The 25,454-nt window shown below is 38.3% G+C and overlaps 2 protein-coding genes across 2 annotated transcripts in view; one reads left to right on the top strand and one right to left on the bottom strand.

The window, feature by feature from the left end:
• The window catches only part of LOC108033591 (fibronectin type-III domain-containing protein 3A), a 260,877-nt gene extending 250,101 nt beyond the window's left edge, over nucleotides 1–10,776 (bottom strand). Inside the window, exon 1 of the mRNA XM_050885609.1 lies at nucleotides 10,765–10,776. The gene's annotated coding sequence lies outside the window, so the exon portion shown is untranslated. The remainder of the gene's footprint in view (nucleotides 1–10,764) is intronic.
• LOC108034425 (leucine-rich repeat-containing protein egg-6) overlaps nucleotides 1–25,454 on the top strand; it is a 57,086-nt gene that overhangs the window by 11,126 nt on the left and 20,506 nt on the right. The gene's annotated exons all lie outside the window — the stretch shown is intronic.

Here is a 25,454-nt window from a genome sequence, read left to right as displayed (position 1 = left end):
GTCTGCACCTCGGTTTGAAGCCCAACTTCCCCTTGAAACCCCTCCCCACAACGCCCCTGCTCGAGGACTGCGTCATCATCCTCGTTCTCAAACTCCGTTGTATCTTTGCATCTTTCAGCTGCCATCTGCCGCTGCTTCTGCTGCTGAAAAAGCTGTGCCGCGCCTAAAGCACTTTTTATATTATATGTATTCACATTTATACATATAGCTATTGATGTGGCGTATATATATCGGGTATATATGCCGCCATGCCGCATCAAGGATTACATGTTGAGCAAGTCGGGCCACATCCTCACCTCTGTCTTGGCACAGTGGGAATATTATGTTTCTGTATCAGTAAAGTATCTGAAAAATGTATCTGTTAATGTATTATTAACCATAATAATCATTTTCTCAAGGATTATTTTGAAAGATAAATAAATTTGAAACATTAGTTTATAATTCTTGTCTCTCTTTTAAGATAGATTAATAAGATTAGTTTTGCTTTTATGGTACTTATGAAAATGCTAAGCAATTGGGTCATGAAATAGTCATCATAAATCTGTGTAACATCTGACATTTTGAGAAACGTTTAAGTTTTATAATTAAATTGTAAGTACCTTATGGCCAATGTCTTATATAATTAGTAAACAATATTCCTATGATCTAAAGGTCATTAATAACTAATAAATCCATCAAGGTAGTTCAATATAAGACAGCCTTTTATTACCTTCCGCATTCCTCGTTTCATCTTTATTGGCTACTAAAATTATGAACACTCAAACTTTAATGGCAATAATTAAAAATTAAATAGTTTTATCGACCGTTTTTCACCATCCGATCCTTAATTTCCACCATTAAGAGCTGCCCAGTTGCACCACTGTGTCGCGTCTCCATTTTCGTCTTGTATAAAATGCATAAAATTCACATTTAGAAGGTGCTCTGCGGCCTGCAACTGCGACTGCCGGCTTCCATGTTTCCCAGTTCCCCCACAGTGCCCCCGATCCGATGCGATCCGTCTGTAACTGGCATTCATCATTCATTCATTGCCTCCACACCAACGGCAGACTGCTATTTTTCATAGCAAATATGGCGAAGACGCGATTCGCGACTCCAAGAGTTGCCGGGTTTCGAGTCTGCCAGGGCTTGAGTCTTTCGGTCTTCGAGTCAATCAAATGCCCCAAGTTCATTACGAACTGCCAGAGTGGTTGGGTGAGTAATAAGTGTCGGCTCTTCTCTCCATAATAGTTGGCCTGCCTATCTGTCTGCAATACACGGAAAAATAGATCTATTTTGGTTTTTATACAATTTCGGAATAGCATTTAATGGAAGGAAATAAATCAGGTACTCATAATATGATTTTGAACAATTCTTACTTCATGAATAATACTTATTCTATTTATATAGGAATTGGACCATAATAATGATATTTAAAATGTTGATCTTATGGCAGACTTTTATTTATTATTCTATACGACAGTATAGTATATTCTTTGTATGCTATATCCTTCACATTTTTGAAAATGTCTTTCGATATATTCAATACATTTTTTTTATAGTTAAATTTGGGTTCTTCTTTGTAAGATGAAAAGCTAATAGAATATGATAGCTCAATATTTAAATATGATGTTTTCAAGATAACATATTGGAACATTTTTTTATTTTTTTTTATTGATAAGTATAAAATATATAAAATATCACCTTTTTTGATAGATAAGTTATATAGATGTCATGCTAGATTTGTATTATCAATTCCTTTACGGTAATAGAAAATATTATTATTATGACTTCTAAAAGAGATTCTGCAAATCCTTACAATGGATTATTTTGGTATTACTAAATGTTTAACAGATGATATACAAATATTCAAAGATTGAGGTTTCAATACAAGAGATTCTTCGGTTTTATAAGATTCTTATATTTGTCTTTCTTTTTTTCTCTCTGTACGGAATAGTGGCCAAGTCTTGGGCATAGATCAGGTTAGTTCGCCGCCACCTTCGTCCATTTTCGGCTGCTACTTTGTTGGCCGTTTGGCTGTTGGCCTGGTCCGGAGTCGGAGCTGGAGATGGAGCTTGACTTGGAGTCGGGCTGTTGTTGCCTCTGCTGATGGGGATGTTGATGGGCTTGATGCATGTTGTGTTAGCTTCTGTTGTTGATTTGGAATGCAGTTTGGCGGTATGGCCCGGGGCCATATTTCCTGCTCCTGCATCCGCAGCTCCGCATTTTGCATTTTGATTACTTTTTTCTTCTTTTATTTTTATTTTTCTGCTCGACTGTTGTAGTTGGAAGTTTCGATTTAGTTTTTGTGGCTTGTAGAGAGATGTGCAGATATTTACTATATATTTTCTATGGCCGAATATTTTCCCTACGCTTTGAAAAGAACCGAAAATTCAGCACTTTGCCAACAATTGGCCAAAAAGGAAAACTTTTCGACTAACTTTTTAATGGCCACGAAGAGGGAGAGCTTTTAACTGTAATTAGGAAACAGGCGATGCTACCACATTGAGAAAAATCTTTAACATTTAAATATATTTTATGAGACCTTATAAATAATATTAAACCTATTATATTTTTTGAAAAATATTTGTATGTCTCCTCGAAGAGATGAAAAGTATATGTACAAATTCTGATAACTTGAAAATGTTTTTATTTTTTTTATTGTTTCGCCCTGTGCAAAATTTGCAAATATATTCCCCTGCACACATTAAAAATGCTGTATATTTATGGGTAAAATATTAAGGAAAAACTCAGCTCAATTTTCGTGAGTTCCGCTTGGCATGCAATTTGAAAATTTTCGCAATTTCACTTCTGGTTCGTTGGCGCTTTTCCTCCTTTTCTGTTTCGAGCAATGACATAAATTTATTTGGGTTTCTCGTGTTCGGTCGGCGCACAAAAGTTGATGCCACAAAATGGCGTCTGGCCGGGGGAAATTGTTGCATGCATTTGCATATTTTCTGCATCGGCTTGGCCCGCAAAAGAGCGAGTGCGCGACATTTTATTCGGAAAAGTGCAGGCCCACTCACTCCGTCGCCTGGGCCCAAAAAATTTTCCCTTTTTCCTGGCCATAAAACATCGGACAGCCCTGTGCCAACATGGCCAAAATGGCGTTGGGGAAAATGTCAACCATGTGCAAAAAGGCAAACATCGCTGGGCGGAGGGGCCGCCGGTAGCAAGTACCAACCGGTTGAACTACGACTATTTCCCAGAGCACAGTGGTTTCGGAACCACTGGTTATAAGATCATAGAACTGGCTAAAAAATCATCCCATTCGCAGAAATAATTTAATAAAATTACAGTAAGTGCAACCAAGAACTCTTGAAAAAAGCATTTTTCCAAGCAAGCGCTTAATCTGTATGAAAAGTGTTAACAGGCACTCAAGAAAGCGTTTCCTTTTAAAATAAAAAAATGTATTGCGTTTAAAACAATATCTACGGTTCCGAAACAAAATTTCAAATTTATTATAATAATAAACGTAATAGTTGCAACTTTTTTTGCACATCTTTTTTTTGCTCACTCCCCAAAAGATAATTTAATTATACGAGTATCAAATGGTCAAGATCACGATCTCAGAACCACTGTGCATTTGGGCGGGCAATCAGCCAACCAAAGCGACGGCCATGCGATGTCCAATGCCCGCTCCTCCTCTTCCGCCGCCCAGCCCCTCTTACGCCCCTCTACCACCCCTCTTCCACCCCCTTCGCCACCCCCCGAGCCTTAACCCTTGGCCAACCCCGCAGTCGTAGTAGAACCCGCAATTATGCTGTAGACCAAAGCAAAATAATTACTTTGATCGTCAAATGATATTATTTTGTCGGCCATGCGGTGTCTGTGGTGCAGGGGCGGGGGTGTTGAGGGGGCTGGGCTGCTAGTGGGGTTGCTAGTTTCCCGAGGGAAGGGGGTGGGAAGGCCACCCGAGTGGGCCGAGTGGGAGGCGTGGCTGGGCTTGCATGCAATCGAGCTGGGTGTGCGAGTGTGCCGGGTGTAAGAGTGTCTGTGCCGGCAATGGCCGTCGCACAACAGTGGGTTAAGATTTTAAAATATTAAATTGTAACTTATGGTGGTTTTGTAATCAGCAGGTTAAAATAAAAGTAAGTTTTAAGCCATTATTTTCCAAGAGTTGTAAAGCTTAAATACTCTTTTAATTTTATGAGAAAAAGAGCCAAAGGACCTTAGACTTTATTTTATAAAGTTTTTTTTATATTAATTTCAAACTTAGGGACATTTTTAACCTTAACCTTAACTAAATTGAAGTATCTTAATCTTATGTTAAACTTAAAGTACAATTTAAATCCGAATACTAACATTTGTTGTAGCTTTAGATCCTTTGATCCTTTGTTGAGATCCACCATGAAGACAAGATAATGAAACTCAGACTTTATTTTAAATATTTACATTTACATACATTTTTTATAATTATTTAATTTATTTTTTATTTTATTTGTAAAATTTTAGACTCCCATGTGGAAGTAATAACTTTTTAAAAAAAGGATAAAATATTACAGTTTTATGATATTGTAGGGTTATTTATATTATCATATCTTTTACAAAAATATTTGTTAAAGAATATTATTTATTAAGCATATAAATCATAATTCATGTATTTATGACTTCATTTTATTATTAGCGTACAATTTAAATAATGTATTTTAAATAGTCTATAGCTTTTACCACTGTCCTCCATTGGCCAGCCACGGTGACGTCGACAATGTCCGCCATTAGCTGAAAGTGCAATGTGCATTTGGCCAAATTTGCATTCGTCGGCATCCCCGGAACCCCCAAAAACCCTTTCAGCTGGCCCGGCCCCACAAGTTAATTACTTTTTCGTACATTTTCGATGGCGCGTTTCGCACTGGAAATTTCCTCGCTTTTTTCCGTCTTTATTTATTTCACTGCAAATGAAGCCTCCGCTTGGCCAGGCTGGTTGCTCGAACCCCAGTCCCACCTCCCTCTATATGTGCCCTTGTAGCGCCCGAAACTGAAACCGAGGCTACAGCTCCATTTGCAGTCCCAGTTCTCAGTCCACAGCATATCCGCGTCCTGCATTTCGCTCCTCCTTTCGGTCGTTGTTAGTTTGAATGCGTTTTCGCATTTATATGCTAATTTTTTGGTTTGCATGCAGAAAATATTGCTTTCGACAAATGGCCGGCAAGTGGAGAGCGGGAACGGGATGAAATAGTGGGGGTTTTGCAGCCAGTTTTCGGTGTGGTGTCCGGGGCACAAGGGGACGATCCCGGGGCCACGGAATTGGTCGGCGAAATTGCAGCGAGCTGACCAATGGGCGGCATCATCATCATCATCACCATCAACGTGAACTCAAATGGGCACAACCGCGAAATTGGAATGGAATTCCACCGGGATATGTGTTTTCGGTATTCCAGGGGGCTTATCCGCCACATTATAAGTTATTACCTGTGGTTAATGAGTTATCAGAAGTTAGGTGACCCTAAAATGGTGGGAAAATGTTGGAAGAACTCTGGGTTTTTCAGGATTACAATTTTGGAGCTGAGAGAAAATTATTTTGGATTAGGTGAAATTAACTATTAATTGCGTTTCAGTTTTAACAAATTTTACTACTTAGATTTACATTTATTTGAAACTTACCTAAATGAATTTTCACATATTGGAAGAATAAAAAATGCGGGGGAAAATAAAATATCTTTATAGGGTATGTATTCAGAAATTCAAATCAAAATAACTAATATACAACTAATTTTAATTAAAATACTAGAATTTAGTTTAAAAACTCATAAAGCTGATTATCACCTTGTTTAAAAATTTTGCCACAATGAATATTCTATACAGTCTTCGAAGAATCCCTAATAGAATTCTAGACTGCTTTTAGCTGGTAAAAGACACCTTCCCACACATTAACTTTAACCTCTTGTCGACGGCCCAACCTCCTTGGGCAAATTAATAAAAAGGAAAATGTTTCAGCCGAGCTGCAGATTTATGGCGGTTAGAAAATGTGCAATTAATGCGTGTATAAATTACGGCGGACAATTAAATGGGGCCCAGACCTGCTGAAAGTAGTCGGCAACCATCTGCAAATTATCCCGGCCCACAGAGATACATTACACATTACATATTACACATACGCCGCGTGGGCGTCGACATCGCGTGCTTAGGGAGTGTGATTTATTTTTGGGAGAATCGTCTGGCTGAGCATTCGTATGAATGAATGCGATTATAATGAAGTTCCGATAATACATTCGACTAATTATGCGGCAGGAAGAGACCAAGGCGGTGCGATATGGAGTAGACAAAGGGAAATTGGGAAAATACTGGAGTTCTGGAGGGGAGGAAACGGGAGATACTCTATCAAAGGATGGTATATGAAATGTTTTTATATTTTTAATAAATATGAATTAGAAGGTATAAAATATATAAATTCAGGGGACAGTTTTCATTTAACTGATCTATTGATATAATATATTAAGAGCAGCATCATTTTCTAGGTTAGTATTGCTAAAATGTATACAATATTGTTTTTTCACCTTATAACTTTTAATGATTTTATTTATAAAATAATATTTTCTATGAATTAAAGATATTTAATTTATATATTTTTCCATTTTTGAACTATATTTATGTGTTTAAGGTATTAAAAATATGTTTCTTTATATAAGAAACATTCATTTTACACTTCGTTCTTCTGTTTTGCTCAATCTTTTACTCTACTTACCCCGAAAAAGGGGTTAGCTGCGTAATCTACAGAACGCAAATTGAGTTGTCTATGTGCAATGGACAAACAGTGGCCCCCTTTCCATTGTCAGTCCGCCCCCTTTGAGCTCCGCCCCTGCCCGTGCTCCTGCAGCTGCAATGCAATTCATAAATTTCAACAATGATAATCGAGCAACTGAGTTTGAAGAGGGCGTTGCAAGATTGCTGACTGCACTTGGGGGAGATTACAGTAGGGGGCTGACGGGGGGGTAGTGCACGGGGGCATGCGGCAGCATCCAGCTGGCAAGTGTAACATATTGCACATGCACACACATGTGCAGTGGGTCCTTTCGCCCAGGACATCGTCGCCCGATTGCCAAGCCGATGCCATCGTCGCCACCCAAACAAACACTCGACGCTTTTGTTCCTGCTGATGGAATTATTTGTTCGCACATTGTCAACTTGCCACTCCCACTCCCAATGCCCCTGCCACCAGCCCAGGACCCTGGCTCAATGCCCCGCCCCCTGTCCTTGGGGTGCTCATGCACCGTAAAAAAAAAGGCAAGTTTATTATATAATAATATGGTAATGTTGTTCCTACAGTAGGATGATTGCCATGGCCTAAGAACCAATTAATCGATATATGTTTAAAAAAATTAACAAAATAAATTAATTTTTTGATTACTGTTATAAACGCTAGAAGATAGAGGTTACTTATGGGAAATACTAAATTATAAGCAATGCTTAAACGACGAAAGTTTATCCTATCCATAATACTTCACCCAAAATAAGTTTAAACTGGTAAAATTGTTTTTAAAATTAGATTATTTTAAGGATTATCCAGAATAATCATTGGCTTGATATTTTTAAAATGTAAATCATATTGTTTTTTCCGTAAACCTTTTTAACTTTCTACATTTTTAACCAATTTAACTTTCTAAAATGCTGGTTAAAAATTACAAATATTTTTGAAGTACCTTAATACATATAATAAATTAGATTTACATTATTTTATGTTAAACATTTTAAGAACATTTTTAGGAACAGATTAAGATACAATATTAGATCTCCGATTTATTTAAAAGCAACTTCAAGTGGTGAATAAATTTCAAGGATTCCTTTCTCCCCGTGCATCCGAGGCTTGTGCTTCCCACTGCAAAATGCAATTTGCCGCCACCCGAAAGGATTTCCCACCCAGGGCCCACCCAGCACTCCCCATTTCAGTCTTATCTTTGCTTTCGTTTCATAAACCAGCTGCCCCCCGTCCAGTCACAGTTTGCAACACTTTTCGACCGCAAAACGAACTCGAAGCTGAAACAATGAGGACTCGTTGCTGCAACTGCAATCCATTCTGTGGGCAGACTGCAGTCGCCGGCACAATGTATCATCAGTTGAACTTTTGTGCGGCTGTCATAGGCAGAAATTGGTTGCATGCCCCGGCTGCCCTGCCGAAAAAACACACATTTCCCCGAAAAAGAGCCCTTGCAACTTGATTTGCAACTTCATTTGCAATGGCTCGGGCTGGGGGAATTGCAGGGCGCTCCAAGTCGAAGGCCTATAAATCTTCTGGAATTGTTTTCGCAACGACAATGTGATTGGATTTGATATTTTCGTTCAGGGTTTCGTTGGGATAAGATCTCAAGGCTTGGCTTTCGGATTGGAAAAAGGGGCTGGGGGAAATACTTCGGCAATGGCATTTTCGGGGTCGAGACTTAATGAAGTTTAGTGCCTGGGAAAGAAATGATTTCTCTGCAATCGGGGAAATAATTGGCTAGGAAAGCACGAGAAGTTTATTTTTCTAATATATTTTTTGGAATTTCGAAGGCTGTAAAGTAATTTTACAGTAATTATTTCGTTTTAAATACTATGATCTCTTATTTTATATATTAATCTAAGAATATTTATTTATTTTTAAATGCTTTCTACACAAAAAAAATATTATATTAATAATTTATATTTGGTTATTTAATAGTAAAACTTACCATTTAATGATAGTTTAAGTGTATTTGTAAAAGAAAATCTGATGCTTTGGGACCACTAAATTATTTTTTTAAATTTGTTGTAAATTAAATGTTATATTTTATGTACACACTACATTTTCTCATAACTTACCCCGCCTGAAGCTACACCTATACGTCTCTGTAACCTCTACCATAGTTTACTTTTATGTTCTGCTGCAATTTAGTAGCACACCTTGGCCCGAGGAGGTGCTCCGTCTTCATTCTACTTACTTTCCGAAGAAGACTAATTGAAGGCTCTCAACACCTCGGCGGAAAATACCAAGCGGCAAACTGTGAGAGCCTCCCCGCATTCTCGATTCCCAACTGGCCTTTATTAATTTCCCAGCCATCTCGACCAGCGGCAGAAACTACGCAGCTTATTTGAATGTTTATTAAAACTATACTAGCCTCCCTCGGCCGCCGTCTGCGCCTTGTGGCTCGGACATTGTTGCGCCTAATTTCATATAAAATATATGTATAATATATATATTTTATGTGCGGCGTTATGGCAAGGCAGGCGATTCACTAACAACGCGCCAACATGCAAATTGGCAATTTAGTTTTAATTTTTTAATCGCTTCAAAAGGAAAACTCAACACGTTCCGTTGATTGTCGAACAGATATACATATAAATTGTATTTCGTTTGGCCAACTCAAAAGCGGCTACCGTTTGCTGTGCACTTTTCGTCCATAATTTTTAATTGCCAAATGCAGAATATTTAAAAAGTTTCAGTCAAAAGGGGCTAGTAATTGTTTCCCAGTGCATACAATATCATGTCAAGCGGGCATTTCAATTCAATTAAATTCTTTTGCCTCTTATCGAAAAGCTTTTGCGCCGACAACTTTCCGTATTCCCAGCCATTTTTCCACTTGGCGAAAAAGTGCATAAATTAATTAAACAAAAATGTGTGTTGAACTTGTAACATCCCGCGAATAAAAATCATCTTTTATTTAGTGTCTGCAAGTGAAGGAAAGCAAAGGCATAAATCGATTAAATTTGCTGTCATTTTAAATTTGACACATGAAACAAAACGCGTTGAAATCTCCCCACCCGCGGCCTTCAAAAAGTGTAAAAAACTGAGAGGGGGAAGTTTGTTCCTGTCACATGAAGCTGGGTGTGAAAACAGCAACAACAGCAAGGGTAACATACGTTGGAAAAGCTTTTCAGATTTTCCCCCCACCACCCCAATGGGGGCTTACGCACGGGAAAAGGGGTGAAAATCTGGGTGCGCGACGTTTATGCAAATTGTCAGCCGTTTGACTGTGAAAACATTGTGTAGCCATTTGAACTTTCGGCCAGCAAAGAGTTGAGAAGGGGTTTTCGAAAGGAGGTAATGGCATTTTAAGTTCGAATAAATCTTTGGGAAAAAATATTAAAAATAAAATGCAGAAAAAATATATTTATATATTCTATGGTTAAAATAGATCAACAAAAAATATAGAAAATATTTATAAATATGTTTTATAGTTACTTTGGATACTATTCTAATAGCAAGCCCTGTAAGCTGTGTATATTTGGTTACTAAAATGGTAAGAATGACAAAAAAATTAGAAATAAATCTCATATAGATTAAAGATTGTTATCTTTATGAGATACATTTCCTGTGTTCTTCTAAATATATCTTGTAACCTACTCTTAGACCTGTCTTGTTTCTTTCCTTCGGCACTCGTTGTAAGTGTCTTGTTACTTCCTGCAATTACATATTCATACTGCCAATCAACTTCCACCGCGGACAGCGTTTTTTGCTCAGAATCTTTTCTCATTAGCTATTTGAAAAATTGCAATTACAAGTGGAACGCGTTTCCGACTGGTGTAAGGCGGCACCGACCAATAAATATGCGTCTTGCAACCCACAACTCTGACTTTAACACTTGCGACAACTTAATTCGCGCCAGGCATGCGAGCGGCTCTAAACGAAGACTCTTCTGCGCTGCGCGAAGAGGCCCCATTTAAATTAATCAAGTTGGTGGGCCGCACAACACCCATTCAGGGCCTGTGATTCTACCACCCACTCGGGAACTTTTCAATAACCCCTCAAGAACTTCTCCCAAACTCCCCTCGAACTACCGATAACCTCAGCTGTTGCGTGCTCCCGACTAATTTTCATGTGCGTTCCTAATGAACTTTTAATTGTTTTCCAAGGAAACAGAAAAGATTCGATCAAAAGACATTCAGAATTGAAAGTTACTGAGGAACTGGAGTCAGAAAGGTGGGAAAAACATTGAAAATGGGAGGGTAAGAAAACACGTAAGAAAATAAAAAGGGCTAGTAAATATAAAGATACTTATTAAACTATAAATTTAGATTTAATAAGTGAAATATAAATATTTGAAAATGTTTAGGATATAACATAGAAATAGATCATATATCTATGACCGCAAACTGGAACAGAAAAGGTGGTAAAAAACCTAAGAAATGGATTTTAGTTAAGTTATAGAAAAAAGTAATTTTATAACCCCTAGCCTCCTAATAGTTTTTTATTTTTAAACTAGTTTCCAAGCAAATATTTAAGGAAGCGTGTAGTTTGTAATGTTTCCAGGATAAAATAATAAATAAAATCGAAATATTTTTGAAATATTCCAGTTCTTATAACTATAAATTTACATTTATGTAATTATTAACTTGTAGAAAAGTCAATTTATTTAATATATAAAGATATATTTCTATTACCCCTAGCCCCAGCATTTATTGATTACCATTCCCGAAAGTAATTCATAATTCGGCCGAGGGTCCTTCAGATGGATTCCTCTCTTCCGAGCGGCGAACCACACAAAGCCCACATAAATAAATTGCCGGCAATTACGGCGTTAACAAGTTTTATTGACTGACTAAATGCGCAAGGCCCCTGCCCCCCAAATCCGTGGAGTAAACCTTCCACCAGTAAATTCCCCCCTCCAGCCGCCGCCTCTGCCAAAGTGAAGTCCAGAGATTTTTTCCCGTGGCCCGACGTTTTCCCCCCCTTTTTCGAATTTTCGGGCAAGGACATTTCATGGGCTTGTACAAACGTTTAACCGAGTGTCTGCCCCCCCCTCGAAAAGCGCCCCAACCCCCTTTTTTGGCGGCGGGGTGGTAAATTTATTTGCGCTTCGTGGTCGTCTGGTCAAGTTTTTGTTTCTGACCAAAAAGAAGGGGAGTTCTGGGCCGAGGGAGAACAATGAATAATGTCCGCAGTCAGCCGGGCGCAATCGCTTGTTTCCACTTGCCGCCCGGCCACCCACTGCCCCGCCCCCTCGTTCTCCCGCCCCACTTGGCGGCCCATTCATTCCGCTAGATCAATCTTCGTTGCACTTCTGTTGGGGTAACGAAGCCCCGACCCCCTCCTTTTTTGCGCCACGTCCATGTCTGTCTATCGGTTCGACACTTTGTTGCATTTGAAATTTATTAGCCAGCTCTACGCCACTCGTACACACAAAAAAGGGTCTTTAATCCAGAGAGTCCAGGTAATACACCAATCTGTACCAAAACGTATATATAACCCATCAGGACAAATGTATTTTTTTAAGGTCTTCTTGGTATAAAATTATTCTACTTTAAAATACTTTAGATGAGTTCAAGGTTACTGAAAGTATATGGGAAATATATGAAAGATATGTATTATATTTATGGTTTTATTTTCAAAAATATTTTAATCGAATTTTGTTTATCGATTCGATATCGATAGTTTTTTGGATATATTACAAAAAGGTAAATTGACAAAAAATCATCATGACGTTGAAATTTATGTGAAATTTATATACAAAAGATAGAAATAATGGGCTTTGAAAGGGTATAATACTTTTAAGAAGTCTATAATCGACTTTTGATTCCGATTCTTATTTATATAGTCTTGCAGAAACATTATTTCTCCCTGTGCAAATACACCGATAGACATCTCCTTCCAGCACGTATACCTATATCCCCAGCATATTTCTCACATTATAACTGTCAGTCCGAAGTTTACCTTTCAAGCTAAGCATAAAAAATGGCAAAGAAAAATAATCATAAGGCGGGCATTGATTCTGTGCTATTTTTTCGGCAATGGCAGCCAATAAAAAGATAAAGCCAGCAAACCATATCGTCTGGGGGGAGGTTATAGGGGTTACAGCCACAGTCATGTGTCTTGGTCTCGGGTGGTTGTGCCCCTCGGGAGGTGGTGATATGGGTGGTGATGGTAGGGGTGCCCAGGAGGAAAGGGGCGTGTGCTAGGCGCTATCAGCATATGCGGTTTAAGTTGCGGTTGACATTTATTTCACGCACCATTGCCCAAATAAATGCGTTGCGGCTTGCCAATTCGATTGGAGGGGGTGAATGGTATACGTTTATAAGGATTGGTATCGGGTGGGTTAATGTGCTGAAGTAATGGACCCCTGGAGAGTCGCTTAGAACAGTTTACAAAATATAAAGTAGTCAGAAACGCATGGGCAATGCTCGAAAAGCACTTTACAAGCACCTAAAATTGAAGATTTTTCTATCTAGTTTGAAACTCTTAGAACAAATATATATTGAGATAAAGTATCTGAAGAAGGTAAGGGTTTTATGTTCGATGTATCTAAGATTAAATACTGAATTAAATCGAATGATCTTAGTACTTTAGCAATTCGATATGCCTTATTGGCTTTCTTTTTCCCCATTCCCCATCAATAGTTCACATTTAATCGATCACCCGAACGTACGTATATCAATTAATTTATCCATCACATCTTCAATTAGCAGACACAAAATCGAACCGGGAATGGGAATCGCTTTGGGAACCCGGTCTCTAACAACTTTGACGGCCCGAGATCATCTCCATCACCTTTGCTGTGGGCCTTGGGACCCCTTAACCCTTTTCGCCGGCGGTGCAACTTCTGGGCCACGCCCCCAAAAGGGTCTCGGGGTCACCTACTCTTCGTACTTCCTTCGTTTAGGATTTCTTTTCGGCTGCGTTGCCTTTTTTGGCTTTTTAATTTTACGCTTCGAAATTTCATAATTTCCACACTTTGTGCTAGGCTGCTGCCCCTCTTTCTTTAGTATTTTATTTTTATCCCTCGCCCTCGGTTCTCGGGGCCCCTTGTCTGGAGCTTCAAACATCAGAAGTAAAGTTTTGTTTTCCATCATGTTCCTCTTTTTTCCGATGTCTTGTATTTCTGCTTAGCCGCACTAAGAATTCCTGTCACGTACAAAACATTTTAATTGATGCCATTAAAAGGTTTGGGTCTCAAGGAGACTACGGGAAAATAAGCAAAAAATAATATTCTGAGCGCCAGGAATAAGAATATGCAAAAAATATGCTTTTGAAGGATGATAAATATTTTTAAATTTCAGGTTCTGCATAAAAATAGCTATTTTATAACAATTTTATATTTAATATATACTTTTTAGATTTCAAAATGAATTTTAATTGCAAGTTCTAATAATATACAGTTCTACAGAACTGATAAGCTGTTTTATAATTGTTTATAATGTAATATATAATTAAGCTTGCAATAAATATATTTGTTCTACGTTTAACATTAAAATATATCTATTAATTTAGCTTAAAATGTAGTATATGATTTTACAGATCTTATAACCAATATATTTCTTCTAATGATTAGAGCTGACACGCTAGCTGAAGCTTCAATTAGTAACATGAGTTAGCGAATTTCTGTGAAGTGGCTCATGAAAGTCAGAGATAGTAAATAACCCACGGCAGTCTTCGTCCTAGCCGACATTAATTAATGAATCCAACAGGACCCACAGCTCTATTCGCAGGATAACTAAATCCTGCAACTTTTTGGCTGTGTAAGTGGGAATTTTAATTGTACCCCACCCGCATTTGGCGCCCCAACGTGTGTGTTGACTTTAATTGTGTGAAAAAGCAAAAACATTCTAATTTACAGAGCTGCGCGAAAAAGGATGCAGGATATGTGAGCCGTGAAGTTTTCTCCATTGTGTTGGCTGGCAATGTGATAGTGTAATTATGATGTGGTTTTGGGTTCGGTATTCCGTATTCGTATCCTTGCAAACAATTGCAGCCGAAGATTAGTCAGCTCAGCCCCTGGCACACGCCCCCTTTTTCCCGGATTTTCCATGGCCATGTGTCGCACGTTGCGAGTCCTTTTTTTGGCTTTGGCCTCGTCCTTTTTGCATACTCCAGTCGGACAATGGCAAATGTACTTTATGCAACTCGCCATTGTTTGCCCTTGTAATTATGTTGACAATCCATCATCATACATCATCATCATTGGCCGTTGCAGGGGGGGATTACCGTATTACTATGGGTATTTCTCTAAAACTTCGGTTGAGGTTTCTCCGATTGCGATTGTGTGTTTTTCGGAACGGCGCTTGGCTGGCCCTTTGAGTCCTTTTTGGCTAATTTGTTTAATGAATGCATATGGAGATTCGAATTGGTCGCGGTTGGCACGTGATGAGTGATTGAGGGGTGGAAAAGTGCAAGAAGGGGTTGTTATTTACCTATTGATACAGCTGATGATTGTAATTGTAATGAGTTTGTGAGTTAAAATATATTTTACATACAGCTAAAATTAGTGGGCGAAATCGGACAACAAGGATAGTAACAAAACTATTATTAAGATTAACAACTTTTAGGAATTCTAACGTTGTTGCTTTGGTTATTTTATAATAGTTAAACTATCACAGAATACTAATATTTAGTAATATTTCAACCTAATTAATTTTCGAATAAAATCTAAGAATTTCTTATACATTTTTTTATGATATACCAAGGAATTTCTTTCCTTAACTCCAGTTTCGCACCGTTTATCTCCAGTATTTTCTTTAATTATGTCAAACTCAATTTAGTTGGCAAACTAGCAGCTTCTCTCGCCTAATCACTCAATCTCAAGACCCGAACCACCAATCCCAAGGCAACCCACAATCTGTCCGTCAATCGCGGGACTATATGTAGGTATTATACGACAGAAAAAATACTTCCCCATCTCAGGGCGAGCAAATAAGACAAAAGTGGAAAAAATAATGCCAAAGAAAAAACATTTTCCTCGCCAGTGTGTGAGCGAAAGTGTAACTGTGTTTAAACTCAATTAGCATAAAATGCAATCCATCATGGAAAATGTCAAAAACTGCTGAGCAAAGTTGCCACAAGTCGGAGCATAAAAAACCGAACGAAAGATGGCAAATCAGGGGTTGCAAGCTGAACCGCAAAAAAGTATGGAAAGGAAAAAAATGTGGAAAAAATTCTAATATATTAAACAAATATGATAATAAAGTTGCTGGGCTGGGGGAAAAGGGGGGTGGCCAGGACATTGCCAAATGCAGGAAACTATAAAAAAATAGAACAGAAAGCGCTAATAGAGGAAAGAAAGTTGTGAACTTTGCATAACTTTTTCGACCAAGGATTTCACATCCACTCAGGTATTTACGACCTAACCAAATGCGATAAAATGTCCCACCCGAAAAATATAAAGTAGATTTCAAAAACCTGCAAGTGGGGATAGAAAAGCACTGAAATGAGAAATAAATAAGAAAGCGAATCATGAGTTATACAAAAATAAAAAACTGAAGTTAAAATTTGATTGTTAAGATAAAAAAAAAGGTTATCAAAAATTTATAAATATTGTTATTAAAACAACAAATTTTCGCATATTTGAAATTTTTTCAATAAGGAAAAAGTACATTTTTTTAAAACATTTTCTAAAAATCTATAAAAGTACAAAGAAAATGCTTGGAAACAGATTTTGCTAATATATTGAATGGCCATTCTGCTTTATAAATAACTTCTAAGATGGGAATAAATTTAACTTAAAAGAAACCTAGTTGAAAAAGGCTTTACCTATATGTTAAAAATCCACTAAGTTGTATAGATTGAGTTGTATTTCCATCAGAAAAACCTTACTAATTTGTTTAAAAACTATTATATGTTAAATAAATAAAACCCTAAATAGTTTCTCAGAGTGCTCGAGTAGTTAAGGGTCAAGTAGCACCGCCAGGATGGGAATGGGTTAAGGAGCACGAGTCGGCCATAAATTTCCAGGTGCTGCTGGCCTTTGTGCCGGCCTGCCTGAATTATTGTCACGGGCAACAATGATGTGGCAGCATCAGGAGCCGAGGAGTCCTGTCCGGGGGATGGGCAGGAAGCCCGTAAACCATAGGCTGAGGACCCCCTTTATTTTTATTCCAGCCCCCTGCCAGGGCCCCCGCCCCCCAACAAAGTATTATCGAAGTGGGGTAATAAAAAATAGGAAAATATGTTTGAGATTTGGGCCCCTCTGTGGGCTCATATCTAAATTACGCTCATCCGCAGACATATCCTGCATGGAAAGCGCCAGGCATTAAGTGTACAAACTTTGTACAATTTTCGTAGCATACTTTGGGGAAAAGCGGGGGAAATCAGACAAAGACTTCTCGGGCTGTGCCTCCCATTTCTCCCAGGATTCGGGGATCCCCAAACCCCTGGCGTGGGGGGCGTGGCCACCACAAAGATCCTGGCAGCCACATAAATCCTGCAGGATGTCTTGGCCCGGGAAAATGCAATGCCAAGGCAAGAGGAATTAAAAAGCTGGCAAAAAGAGGCGAAGCAAGCGGGAATGATAGAGGAAAAGCCAGCAACTACAAAAGAAACGAAGAAATTTTCGCCAGCCAGCCAAAAGGGAAAATTGCATTACGCAGATGTTGCCAATTTCCAGGGGGGTGTGGTGGGGCAGCTGTGCTGGAAAAACCAGTGAAAATTCTTCCCTTTTGTCCCGCCCAAGAAGTGCTAAAGAAAAAGTCATAAAATGCAAGCAAGAAAAGAAAATTGCAAATGAAATGCCGAGAGTTTTGCGAGCTTTTCCGGGCAAGAAGGGGCAGGGTGGTGGCCGGGAAAAAGGGGGCGGAGAAAAAGCAATAAAATGGCGGATATAAAGAAAAGCGGTGCCCAGGAGCAGGGCTTTTCCAGAGCATATACATACGTACGTACATAACAACCGGATTGTATATAAACTCCCCTGAATAAAGAGATTTAAAGGAAGAAAGTACACAATGAAAACGGTTCGCGGAGATACGATATTATTTTTGCATTTCACTGGCAATTAATCTTTCAATTTTCAAACACCAAAAGATAATTGGGGAAAATTACTTTGCCGGCGAAAAATGGACAGAGAGGGTGATATACATAATTAGTTTGTGGAAAACTAATAACTCAGGGAAAGAGTAAAAAATATATATATAACTTATGAAATTTAAAACTATAAATCCAGTGAGAGGCTTAAATAAATAAATATAAAATCTATCTTAATTATTTTCAAATTTATATTTCGAAAATATGTTAGATATTATTTTGATTACTTCTTAAAAAAATAACAAATTGGCTAAGTATATGAGGTTTTTTGTTCTAAATACAAATACATATATATTTGATCATAAATTATTTCTAAATTTTCATTGGGAGAAAACATATTTTAATTGTAATATTATTTATAAAACCAAAAAAAAATAATATTGGCTGTTATTTTTGAAATATTTTTACAAATTTATGTTTCAAAAATTTAATCAAATTGTTTAGATTAGTTATAGAATAAAAAATCAAACTGAGTCAATTTGAGATGTTTTCTATTTAAATATAAGAGCGTAAATATTAAAAGGAAATGAATTTTATCTTCTGTAAAAAAAAAATTCTTTAACCATTTTCCTTAAAAACTAAAATCCAATGCCAAGTTGCAACGACCTTTTCGGAATTCTCGGGACCTCTTTGAAATGAATTGTTTATGAAGAAATTTACATACCGCAGAAGTTGCGCAGGACTCTTCTATAAATAACCCTAGTTGGGGACCCTCTTAACCCTCAAAAACCCCACCCAACCCAGGTTGTTGTAAAACTACAACCGACAAAATGAAATTGCCCAACGAAATTTGAAAAACATAAATTTTAAATTAGTGCAGGCCAAAGGACCCAACAAGCCTCGACCCCCAACCCTTAACCCCACAAGGGCCGAAAATTAAGCAGAGACTAAAGCCAAAATATTGTTTTTACCTTGTAAGTAAAATATTTATTCAATATAACAATATTTTCTGATTGAGGGATGGACGTGCGAAAGGGACGGGGATAGCGAGGGAGCCGAGGAGCGAAAGAGAGAGGCAGCTAGGGAGAGAGAGGGAGAGCGAGAGTGCGCAGTGCTGAAATTTTGCACAAAGGAAATGCCTTTAAATTGTAAAACGAGACGCATAAACAAATGCACGAACGCAAAGCCAAAAAAAACACACAAAAAGTCGCCTGAGTAAATAATAAAGTAAAAAAGCACAGGCAAAGCCAAAAGGCAAAAACACTACAAACGCACAGGCACAGGCAAAGGCAAAAGCAAACGCAAAGACAAAAGCAGTACATAGGGGAACGTTTGGCAAACGGAACACGCTCTTGGGGGCGGAGCCCCGACGATGGAAATGAAATCGCAATCTGAATTGAAATGGGAATTGAAATGGAAAAGAGCGAGCCAGCTAGAGGAGGGAAAGAGAGAGAGCGACTGAGCGAGAGAGAGAGGGAGGCGCACACACACTCGCGCAATGAGAGAGCGAAATGACAAACAAATACAAATGCACACACAGTTATTGCTGCGCTGCCGACGTCGCCGTCGCTGCCTCCACTTGCTCCCCTTTTCACGCCTGCCCTTGCCCCTATCTTCCTCGCTCTCCTCTTTCATCCCACGTCCTTGTATTTGTTGTGAGCAGAAGCAATCCCCGAAACGTGTTCAAAACAAATAAAACAAATTATAATCAAGCAAGGGGGAGAAGGGGAGGCAGAAGAAAAATAAGAGGAGACATTTTCGAAATTTTTGAATTTTCTCGCAATTCGATTAGAAACCTTCTGGGCGGAGCCACAAAACAAGTGAGCTGTGTATCTTTAATCTTGCATTTGGTTAGGTTCGTATCTTAAAGATATGTATTTGAGAATAGTAGATACTTTTAAAATCTTAGCGAAAAAATAACCTTTTAGAAAATACCGACGGCATTTTAAATTTAATAAATTTTGCTCTATTCATTTGCTCAAGTGTTTTTCAACTTAGAAACATTTTATTGAATTGCTATTTTAAAATTATTTTTACCAACAAAAATTGTAATCATTTAAGACATTTAGTAGTTGTTTGTTAAATTCAACAAAACTTTATGAACAGATTTTGTTTACTTATTAAGCACTTTATTGGCAAGGATATAAATAAATATGAGCAATACACATAAATATATATGTATATATGAAATCTAAAGTATTGTTCAAGTTTGTTGCTTTATATTTATTTAGTTCATTTCATTTCATTCATTAAGTAAAATGTAATTTACACACAATCTGTTGATAAACTTTTTAAAAATAAATCCTTAGGCTTTTCTTAATTTTGTATTTACTGCACATTTTAAATCTCTTGTACAGATTGAAATAACTTATATTAAAACCAAAAACATGGCGGAAATCCAACTTTTCTTGACTTTTACATTGTTATCGCTGTAGCTGTTGTTGGTGGCAAAATAATTAACCCTCCGCTGCCCCTCGGCGAGGTTAGCCCCTCTTTTTACTCGCTCTTTGGGCCTTGCATAAAATTATCAGCTGCAGAAATTATAGCAAAATGCTACAAGTTTTTGTTGGTTAATTTGCATCTGTTTTTGTATCAGACGTTTTAATTACAAAATGCTACAACAACAGGTTCGTTTCGATGTTTCAGTCGAGTTGTTTAATTACCTTTGATTGCCGGTGGAGCTATGGGAAATGTGAGAACTAATTGATGAACTCCAATCATAACTGGCTGAAGAGGTTCTTCAAATTGCTGCATGGCAATTATAGATGTTTAAATTATACACCAAAGATATTATTCTTCATTGAGCGGACTGCTTTGAAGAGTAGTTTCTAAATAATGGGCTTTAAGAATAAATTTGTATGTTCATTTTCTTAAATTTAAATGAGTATTCGTAAGAATTCTATAATAAACATCTAGAAAGGGTAAGAAACAAATATATTTTTATGGAGTCCACAGAAAACATAAATGTATTCCCCTATCCACATATATTTTTTTTAGTCTTTTCCACTGAAAACTGGTTTGCTTATAAAAATGCAGCCATTAAAGCCACACCAACTACACACATTTTATTACCAATTACGCTAGCCAGCTCATTTTACCTACCGAGAAACCCAGGACTCCTTTGAACTGCCGTTGGCACAAGGACCCCCGAGGCAGGACCCATTTTCGGTTCCAGGAGCCACCATGCTAGCTGCCATTTTCCCCCTTATATAAGACCGGGTCCCGGAACCCAACAGAAATTGAGTTGAAAATGCTTTCTTACAACTAAATCAAATGTTTTGATAAATTGCCCGGCACACGCAAACATTTCGTTTGGACAAAATGGCCGAGAGAGCTGTCGACTGGAAATATACAGTTGATGCCTATCTGGCCATTAAAACAAGGCCAAGACATTGTAAGAAAAAACAAAAAACAGAAAACAATTGCGTGCTTTTTAATGAGACTTTCGCATTTCGCACAAATTCTCCCTTGCGTTTTGTTATGGTCCTCGGTTGATCTTTCGGTTTAGGTTTAATCTATATAAATATTTACATTTTGTGTGGCTGCAGTTGTCAACACAATTGAGCAATTAAATGGGGGATCTGCGCCAAGATCTTCCCATGACTTATCGAGAAAGAGGCTCTTCTCATGACTCCGCTGCCTGGGCAATTTTCATTTCAATTTCTGCGCACGCGCAACATTTCAACCTCCTACTCACGTTCCCCAGGTTTTCTTCTTTTTCTCCTCCGTTTTTTTCAAGATTTTCCCCTTTGGTTCCATGACTTCCACAATTTATCTGTGATTCCATGTGATTCCATCTTTTGCCTGTGCAGTTTTTCCTGTCATGAGCTGGCCGATGGGTTGTTTTAGGGTTGTCATCGTCCCGCCGTATTTATGATTATTGTTATTACTATTTCATTTTCTTCTACTCCTTGGCCTGTGTCGTGAGCTTTGAACTGGCCAGCAACTTCAGTCCGCCAGAAATTATTGAATTCGAGGTTGAGGTTACCCGGCGCAAGTAAATTGCTGGCTGAGCGGTAATTTAAGACTCCCTTTGCCCTAGCAACATTTGTCTTTAAAATGATATAACTTTCGGACGGGCCAGCGCAACCAGTCGAAACTTCCAACTCTCTTCAATAACTTCAAAGTACACTCACCCAGCAATTTTCATATCTATCTGCCGTCGCTTTACTAATGGGTTAAGGGCCTCGCATAGGCCTGTGGTTCTGTCTTCTGTTTTTCTCTCGCCGCGCTTTCTATTTTTATGTGGCGCGTGTGTGGAATCAATGAAATGGAAGATAATTGCACACACCCAGCGTTTCCATTATTATTAACATTAACATGAGCAGCCAGGATAAGGGGCGGGGCCAGGTGGGTGGCAAGAAAAGTGGGAGGCAGGTGTGTGGCAGAAGCAAGCAACACGTGTGAAAATCAAATTCCATGGCATCACCTACGCAAATTACAAAATGAACACACGCAGCGTCGGCAAAAAGGGGGGCCATCAGGGGGTTAAACAGCTGCCCAGGGGGGGTAAAGGGTGCCGAGCGCATGCCTGAGCACCAATGGGTTAAGCGCGTTAATCATTTTAAGCATTGACCGGCCTCAGCTTCCTTTCAGTGCTGCCGGCAAAAAAGGCTGAAATGTCCTTTGGATATATTTAAAACAACAAATATAGGCTGTTTTTACAAAATATAAGCAACAAAATTTTAAAACAAATGTATTTGATAGGTTTTTTAATTTATTAAAATAGAAAATGGTGATTTAGTTTAGTGTATGACTTTGTTTTTCATTTAAGAAGTTGCAAGATATATATTTGTGTGAAAAATGTTAAATTATGGTTTTACATATTAAGAAAAAGTAACAATTTTTGGAATATTACATTTTTTATTAAACATAACTCTTCAAATTCCAAAATATCTCTTTTTTTAGGGATATAGTAAAGGTGAATATAATATATCTCATAGCTCTAAACTTGGCTAAAAAAAAAACAAATGGTTATCACTTCCCCTGCATTTTCCCCTCTCTGAATAATTTTCTCTGGCTTTCCCTGCTCCGCCTCCCCATCCATTCATCGATGATTATTGCGTTAATTATTATCCTGCATCCTGGTTTTCAGAAGTTCCATGGGGCTATTTCGAAGGCATACTTGTGCGTAAACTTCAAAAGGAATCTCTGCTATTTTCGTATGAGGTGCCTGCTGCTGCTGCCCGGCTTAACCCCTTGCTGCCCCCCTTTTTGCGAGGTCTTTGTCCTGTTCACTGCCTTGGGCCGCCTTCGCCTGTCCAGCTGCCGCCCACTGGCCACTCCCACTTTTCCTCGGCCTGTCGGCAGCAACTGACCTAATAATCATTTTCAAAGCGAAAAATTGTTGCTGCCGTGTTGGCCTAACTTATTTCATTCACACTTTGTGGGAGGGTTAAGGGGTGGAGGTGGGGCGAACTGGTGTTAAACGCTTGGGGAAAACCTTTTCCTTTTTTAGGCTTTTTGCTGCTGGGTGCAGAGGGCCTATGGCGTAGAGTTTTCAGGAATGGATTTTTCGGATACAGCCTAATTTGGGCAGCTTTGATGAATGTTTTGGGGGATTAGGTAAGTTTTAATGGGAATTTGAGATCTGTAAATTTGTTTAGGGAGTCATGAAATAAAGAAATACATTTTAAATGATAAATTTTAAAACATTTAAATCATGATATGATAATATTTTTAAGGTTTTTACTTAAAGCTTAAATATTTAAAATCTTCATAACTTCTGACTTTGAATTACAAGAAATTCATGATATGATATGATCTATTCAATCTAAAATAATGACTTTATTACAAATATCTTTTAGATACATTAGGTATTTGTATTAATTTCAAGTCACACTCTTTCACCCATTCAAATCAAAATCAAATACAAAGCTTATCACTAATAGACCATCCCGAGGCCATTTCTCATGGGTCAATCAGTGGCTTTCCCATAAAGAAACAAAAAAACAAGAAGCGGATGCATTGCGGACTTCATTAGGCAACTTCTCTCACCTTTAAAATATACTCATCAATCAAAAATGTGAATCGAATGCAGTCCCCAAGTGTGATTGCCACTCGAACACGAATAATGATGAAGATATTCAGCTGCAGGTTGGCAGAGTTAAAGAACCCAAAGAGCGATCGAAGATCGAGAAATTCAGGGGAGAATCCAACAATTAAGGTGAAGCGTTCGCCTTGCTCTGGCACATCCAAGTGCCAATTAGGCATTTTGTGCATTTTTCCTGGTCGAAGGCGACAATTACCAAAGCCAAAGTATTGACCACAAAACATTTGTCTTTCCATTTGTCGCTTTATTTGTCTGTCTCACCGGCGACTAATCGAAATTAAATGACGTGTGAATGTTGGCAGCTGTTTTCTGTTCACCCGACTTTGTGGTGCTATTATTATTGCATAGCTTTCGATTGCTGTCAGTCAGCAGCTCCCAGGTTGTCCTCGGTTCCCGTTTCCCCAATTGCCACCGGCTCCGTTTCAATTGGTATTTTGTATACCCTTTAGTTTGGGGGATATGCACTAAACAACAAATCTGTCACTTAATTATAATCACATTTTATATAAAGACAAAAAATACAATATATACATCTCTTATAAGACTCTAAACATGTAAATATTATGTTCGCTGCCCAAAAGTATACAACAATATATTTAAGAACCAGAAGTACAATGAGTTCAGTCTATCTTATTTTTCTTTGCATACTTTTTGGCGGCTGAAGTGCATTTAAATGTGGTTTAGTACTTACAAAATCTTAATAAAATGTTTTAATTTGGAAAGTTACCTTATAATTCTTAATATATTTTTTCATACAAGTACTTTACTATTAAGAAGAGCATCTACAAGTCGACTTACCAACACATACCTTAACGATCTGCTCCCGTTCTGTTGCGTCGCTTGTCGTCTGTCGCTTTTTGTGGTTTTTATCAATTTAGTTGTTATGTTATTGGGCTATTTGAGCAGACCAAAGCCGGCCCAGAAGGACCCATAAATTATGACGATTGTCAGTGGATGATTGCAATTGCGTTTGCGATTACGACGGGGCTGTCGATTACCAACTGGCGTTAAAATGTTGTGGCAGCTTTCATAAATTTCGTATAGACTTTCACGCCTGATATTTTGTGCCACTCACTGCCGTGTTCGGACATTTAATTAATGTTTAAATAAACCCAGAGAGCTGGCTTCTTCGCATTTCGCCCCGAGTGATTTGTGGATCGAAAATAAACTGTGAGAAAATTAGAAAAAAGGCAGCAGACGATCTGCGGAGTGGTTGTGCCACTTTATGTTTGATTAAAATTTGTTTAATTTATGATGGCTGGCCAGTCCGTAAATTGTACAATTTTATGCTTCATTTGTCACGGCCGAGTGGGATTTGTTTTGGTCTAAATGGGGCTGATATATCTATGTTTTCTATCTTTCCATCAATTTCGGTCGATCGATTCGACTGGCTCGACGCTGAGCTGCTCAGTCTGGCTTGCAACTGTTATCAAATTGCACTCAGCCTGTCATTATTTGCAGCTTTGTGCTAATAGTTGCCGCTTTTTTGTTCTCCTCATCTCATCGAGCTGGCTAATTTACATATAAATTAAAACTAGAAAAAGTACGAGATGTGCACACGCATCGCACGGAGGTCTTTAGCTGGCAGTTTGTTAACCTCAGCTCGTCTCGTTCTTGTATTTTTCGGCATTAGTTGTCTGGGTTTTCTCGGGCTTTTCAAGTCGCCCGCCCGCCTCCTTAAATTCCGCACGAAATTTCATAAATGCCTGGCAATAAGCGACCCAAAGCGGCAGGATAAATCCCAGCTAGCTGGATATCATGTAAAAAACCCGGGCCACATATGCGACACTTTGCTGCACATGTCCT

The sequence above is a fragment of the Drosophila biarmipes genome, chromosome 2L (genome assembly GCF_025231255.1).
Source record: "Drosophila biarmipes strain raj3 chromosome 2L, RU_DBia_V1.1, whole genome shotgun sequence".
NCBI lineage: Eukaryota > Metazoa > Arthropoda > Insecta > Diptera > Drosophilidae > Drosophila > Drosophila biarmipes.
The sequence above is the reverse complement of the archived record's forward strand: the minus strand, read 5'-3'. Positions and strand labels throughout refer to the sequence as shown.